The following is a 7,238-nucleotide window of genomic DNA, read 5'->3' as shown; positions in this document are numbered from 1 at the left end:
TTATCCTAATTATATTTTAGATTTTTTATATTTAAAATGAGATATTTATCTTGTATTTGATTGTGTTTATCTGCAGTTAGTTACACGAATTCAGTTATGGGATGAAATYGGATAGGGATGAACGGGTTTAAGAGTTTTAAGAGTTTAAGAGTTTTTAAGAGTTTTAACCAAATGCTTTATAATATAGTATAGATATAGATATTAAGAATAAAATAAAATTATATAATATTTTAAATGAGTTGAAAACGGATTGAAAACAGGTTGAAAATTTCAACCCAACCCAACTCATTTATTTAAATGGGTTAGGAGAGTTGACCTATTTATTTAAATGAGTTGAAAATCTCAACTCAACCTGCTAATTTTGGGTTGGGTTCAAGTTGGGTTAGCGAGTTGGGTCATTTTTTGCCATCCCTATACACGACCCAATTTCTTGGTGACCACATGTAAAATATATGTAATAATTCAAAATAAGTATTACAATAGTGACGGATCCAGAAATTTAGGTAACTAGGACCAAAGGGTATTAAAAAACCGGCAACTAAATAATCAAAATGGTTTCGGGTTATTCTGTATGCGGTTAAACGGTACGGTTAACTGAAAAAGGTAAGTTTCAGTTTTGATCTTTTTACCATATTCGTTAACCGAATAGCAAATTATACAATTATTTTATATAATTTTCTTGTGGTTTTGAGTATATATAAAATTAACATTAAGTGAAGTGATTTATCCTTTGGCTACAAGAATAAGAAAGTGAGATATATTTGACAAAATCACGAACCAATATTATCATTATAGCATGATTGCAAAAAACTTATGATAGAGCAAAAACTAATATATGGGAAAACGACTGTCAAACAAAAGAGTAAAAACTAGAAAGTTTCGTTAAGATGGACTAGGCCATGGAAAAGAACGATCATAGATGACTGAGAAAACTAAACCCGTAAGAGGGAAAAAAGCCTTTTTTTTTTACTTGGACTACTTTGAAAAGTCAAACTTTGACTGCAACGTTTCTCCCACTAGGGGTGCTCAAAAAGCCGACCAACCCGATCAATCAAACCCAATTCAACGTGAAATAATTCAACCCGAAGCAACTCGATGTCTAATCAAAGTGTAAAATTTTCAAACTATAGGTATTAGATTGATATTGGGTTACTATTATTTGAACTCAACTCAACCGATGAACTCGATATCCTTTTATTTATTGGATTTAATATAATTGTTGAATTTATATTAATATATATTAGACAATTACACTATCATGTATGCTCTTCATATACACATATTTTCAATCTATTCACATCTCATATGTTCAGTAACTGTGAATATATATATATATATATATATATATATATATATGTGTGTGTGTGTGTGTCTATATATATATATATATGTAGATTGAGAAAATTAACTGAATGTGATATACGTAATTATTATGGTTAAGTTTTTTTTTTTTTGAAATGGGTATCCGAGCCAATGCTCGACTAATCCCAGGCACATCCAGGGCTAAAGCATGCCCCTTTAGTAAATGTCGCACAAGATGTGTGAAGAGGGGTTCGAACCTGGGTTCAGCGCTATGAACTGCCCAGACACTAACCACTCCACCACAACACTGATTGACAAATTATGGTTAAGTTGGTTGATGATGAAAAAGAAACTGAGTAGAGAAATAACATATTCAATGTTAGAAGAATATTTTAACATACCAAAGTATCAACCTGACCAACCCGTACGGTTTGGGTTGCACTTTGGTTTGGGTTGGGTTAAGATTTTTCAAACCACAAGCATTGAGTTGAGTTGTTCAAATGTCTTCAACCTGATCAACTCAACCCATGAACACCCCTATCCCTATAACTATTGCATTCTACAATATTTAGAACCAAAATCAGATAATTAAATTACATTATCAAAATCATTGACAATTTTACATTTATTGTAAAATTCAAATTTCTAGCAAGTGATTTTATATGTTTCTCAAAATCTAATTAATTTTATTTAAAAAAAATAAAAACTAGAATCAATTTCAAAACTAAAATATTGGAAACTAAACCCGGTCCGCCAAATTCAAATATAGGAGTCGAAATAACTGGTAAGCGGTTCAAGCATAATGAGTAGAAAAATCCCCAATTTAAAACACCCGCAATTTGATACCAAGTAAAAACCCTAATTTGATGTTAAATTTGTACTCAATCATCCATTAATCCCCAAACGTCTGTTTTGGTGCTTCTAGCCAATTTCTGATCCACCTTCAAAATTTTAAGGCGTTTGGTTCGTATGATTCTTATAAGATATGAAGGAACTGAAATGTGTAATTTCGTTTATCAAAGTTAATTCGGTTGTTTAGTTTGTACATGAAATAGAATTGAATTCAATAGCATATATGATAGAATTCAATTCCATTTCTACCCATTTCCGAGCCTTGGGCGGTCCTTCTAAGCCCGTTTTTTGTAAGAAAAAAAGCCACGGATTTTTCAGGGATGGAAATCTTAGGGCTTGGTCGGGTTTTTTCAGATGTAACAAGACTTTTTTGGGTCGGGCTTTAATAGGGCCTCAGAAGAAAAGGTTGGTCTGATCACGCTTTAACGTAGGGGCTTGTCCTGGGCCTAGGATTTTTTTGACTAGGTTAGGACCGGACTTCGAACTTGGGCTTTTTTCTACATCAGCCAATCAGTTTTGTAAATGCCGGATTAAAATACTTGCCAAGAAACAAGCAATTGAAATTGGATATTAGTTTTTCAGCATTTTGTGCATAATTTATATATCATTATTTATTTAAATATATGTTTGGAGGGAGGAACAAACGAGAATAACGCCAAAATAAGAGAACAAGAATACGGACAAATAACATATAATTTTGCATGCGGTTACAAAACACGATCAACGTAAGGGTGTGCAGACGACCTGGCCCACGACTCATGTCACGGCCAAAGACATGTGAATCGCATGTGATTTCAGTGTAAAATCACATTGGATTATGTTGCTTTTGTGTTCTATTATTTAGTTGTTATTCTCATATGAACCCGACTCTGTATGTTTTATTTTATAAGTTTGAAAACCTTCAACCCAAAAATACTATATTTAATCGTCAAGTTTCTAATATATACACCAAGAATCTTTTGAGGATACTCTTATAAAGACCTTGTACTATGAAACTTCAAAGACAGTTAAGAGGTATGCCCTTGAATAATCAGTGTCTCACTAATTTCTGGACTACATAAAAATCGGTTTTTTAGGATGTTAAATATGTTTAAATGTCTTAATAGACTGTTTTATATGTAACACCCTTAAAATAGAAGTAAATTTAAACCAAATGTCTAAAAGGAAATAGAGCCCATCGAATATAAAATCACCCATAATGGGGAATTAGTATAGCATTTGCAACCCAAATAATAAGAGGACAAATAACAACCTACTAATCTAAATTATTCCAAGTCTAGATTATGTACGGGTGTCTCTATCTTCTACCAAATGAAGCATGTCAGAGCATATATGACGCCAATTGACCAAAAGTTGTCGTCCACAAAAGTGCATTTATCGGCATCCCATTTCTCCATTCAAGACTTCGGAGCCCCACCGCTAAGTGAATCTGATATACATGTCATTTTAGGAAAAATGTTAGGCTTTACACCTAATGAGAACAAGCAATTATAGAGTAAAGTTATAAAAAAAATTAAAACTGAAGATATAGCTTAAATCAAGAAATTTTATACAAATAAATTACATTTACCATTTGAAGGGTGAAAAACATCATACAATGACGGGGGAGACCCGCAGTACCATTGGCAGTTGGTGGAACACAAAAGTAAGCCACATCACAATGTTACAGGGATTTTATTATGGAGTATTGGTCATTGAGTTCAACCACCCATAGTCTATAAATTGAGACCTCCAATGTTCAAGAAATATTCTTTGGTTAGATTTAAATTTCTAGAGGACACACGGTCATCAAATTCAACCATCCACGATCTATCACTTGAGTCCTCCGGTGATGTAATACCTGTATCTAGCTATCAAAGGGGAATAACCATCTCGCATTTCATTTAAAAGCCGACTTTTATGCCTATGGATCCATTGCATTCTAGTCTAATATATATCATTCTAGATATGTCATACCATGCCCAACACATAAACATCTGTATACTGAAAGTCATCAAGTTAAGACCATATGTAAACACTTGGTTCCCAAAACTCATCAAACTTTCTAAGAAACTTCCCAAATGGATATAAAATCATTTCCTACACTTATTTTACCAAGATGCATAAAGTCCCAAAAATCCCAAAGTTGACCCAGTGGTCCAAAATCACTCAAATGTGAAATACTTGCAATAAAACTTTAAGGAACTAAAATAAAGCATTTTAACACGTATATGGTTTTTTAAAAATGTAGGATGAACTCACATCATTAGGTTTTGCTGAAAACCTAGAAAATCAAAAAAACCGTAGAAAGATAGAGAGGAACTTAGATGCTTGATTTCATACTTGAAGGCTGAAGCTTCTTTCTAGATCCCTTAAATATCCAAAAGCTCTTGAGATATCTATACTATATTATAAAACGTTTCAGAAAAACTCTCAAGAACAATTATTTATGCATGAAGTACTGTTTATTAAAGCATATTACTTAAAATTTATGATAACAAGTAAATTGTGCACAAGTACAACTTATTAAAGCTCTATTTTTGAATTTGTATAACTAACCGCGGATAAACATAATCAAATACAGGATAAACATCTCATTTTAAATATAAAAAATCTAAAATATAATTAGGATAATTACTGAGTTCCGACAGAATCATTATCTTTATAAAAATATATGTTAAGCCAAAAATAAATTATTTCATTATTATACCTAAATTAAATAAAAATAAAAAATTGAATTACATAAATTGTACAAAAAAACGATAACTTTTAAATAGTTAATTATTAATATCGATATATTTTTTAAAATTTTTGTAATATCTTAAAATTTATTTTTATTCAAAAGTAAAAACATTATATTGATCAAAACCACTTAAATCATACTATATATCTACAGAGACAAAAAAAAATATAACAAAACATTAAAATAAATATGTATTTCGATGCATTACGCGAGTATTTTCTAGTCCTCCTTAAAAGAGCTTCAAAACCGACTTTAATGAAGGGAAACAAATAGATGGTAGTAAATAAGGATAAAGGTAGGTGTAAGAAATAATGGTTTAAAGAAGCTAAAATCAGATTTTAGGGCTGTGACCACCTGCGATCCTACCAGGCGATTGTGATAGTGTCACTATTGTTGGCACTATTTCTGGAGATGTACCGAGAGTCATATCCCCTCCCGATGATCCTACCCCACTATTGTGCCATTTGTCACTGTTGCTGGGCACTATAGCGCTGATTGTACTGAAAGTTTTGACCTAAAAATCACCAAATTGAGTCATTTCATGCCTGTAAGATGATACTTAACATGATCTAATCTTCAGGAACTAACCCAAAACTTATTCCAAGGACAAAAATAAGCAAACTAGAAATCTACATACCAAAACTCCGGGTGTTACATAATAGGACTTTAATTTATAGGACCAAAAAATCGTACGTTATATATAAAGAATTACATATAAAGTGATAGGATGGTTTAGGTGGTCCTGTCATGTTTTCTAGGATACTTTTGAAATAAAACATAATAATTTTTTTATATGACACCATTTGAAAAATATCTTATAAAAATAAACACATTATAAAAATGTGTATATAGGATACTTATCAAGGCTAATGGGAAACTTTATTTCATTAGCGTTATAAAAAACTTGTTAGGGTATCCAAAAGCGTCATATCAACTTATTGCAATACCTTTACATATGATGCACAATTGTTTGAATATATAAACCAATCTATTAGGACATTTAGGGACCCTTTATCAAGACACTTAATGGTAAGAATCACCATTCTCACTAATCTTATCTAGTAAGATTTTTAACTATCAAAATGGTATTCTATGCAACAATCATACCCGGTAAGAGTCGTCACTGTCACTTACCGGGTAAGACACTCGTTCCTTGCCTTGCTTCTTACTGGGTAAGATTCTTGGCTCGTACATGTTAATCCGGTAAAGGTAAGTGGCGTAGTAAGCATTTATCCAATAAACGTGTGGTAAAAAGCCTCTTAGACATATTTTACGTCTTATAAAACTGATATTTTATGGTGTTAAATAGATTGTGATATGAAGTTAGAAGAATGAATGAATCGTATGCTAGTTCCAGTTGCCTGCCTGTACACACTTCGTGTTGTGTACAACCAGGGGTCTTCACAAAATCAACATTTCGATCCTAGCGATTAAGGAAAGGTCTGCATACATCCTACCTCTTGTAGACCTATGATGCTTTTTTACTTCCTGCAATGCATGCCTTGCTGTTAAAAAAAAACAACTATTTTGTTTAAGATTTTGAACACTTGCTTTCCTTAAGCAATTGAACGTGCACAGTTCAATGTATCAACGACAATAGCAGCATATGCGTATCGACTCTTGAACATGATTCAACCAACAAGAGCTTTATGTAACTTAAATGTTGAAATTTGGATCTACGTTGCGTCCTAAGTAAGAGCTTCGTTCTTGGTAAACGGTAACTCAAGTACTGATCGAGTCAGAAAACAACTCCTTCCTTACTGGGTCTACACCTCAATTAGCATATCTATGGGTCAGAGTATGTCGATAAACAACAGTAAAAAATGGTAAACAATTGTATGAGGTCTCACCATTGGTAAGTGTCCTTTTTTAATCAGTCAAGTAGAATTTTTTGCCATAGAAGTCTTGCACATTTAACCTACAGCATATATCACTCTTTGAATTCCGTCACTTCTCAGTTTTATGGCTTTTTCAGAGTACTCATCTTTTGGGTCATTATAAACCTCTATTTTGTACAAGTTAGGCAAAAAGCACCTTGTTTCATAAAAAGAAACCTATATTTGTGCCAAATTTCAAGGTTGAATTACTTATTTGCTATTGTTATTATCACAAGTTTGTGATCTTAGAGCATCCACAATGGAGGTCATTGTTGAGGTTTCTATTCATTATGGGACAAATGTTTTGTCCAGTCACAAGGTTTTTTTGAACAAGAACTCTAGTTTTTTTTAATTGTTTCTTAACCATTATATTTTCTTTTAATAAATCTATAAAACATATAAATTAATTATTATAAAATATACTTTTTTAATTTTGTTTTACTTTTTGTTTCTTGTAAATTTATATATAAGTTTTTGTATTAATA

This window comes from Cynara cardunculus (genome assembly GCF_001531365.2).
Source record: "Cynara cardunculus var. scolymus isolate 2C chromosome LG 14, CcrdV1, whole genome shotgun sequence".
NCBI classification, from domain to species: domain Eukaryota; kingdom Viridiplantae; phylum Streptophyta; class Magnoliopsida; order Asterales; family Asteraceae; genus Cynara; species Cynara cardunculus.
Note: the sequence above shows the minus strand (reverse complement) of the source record.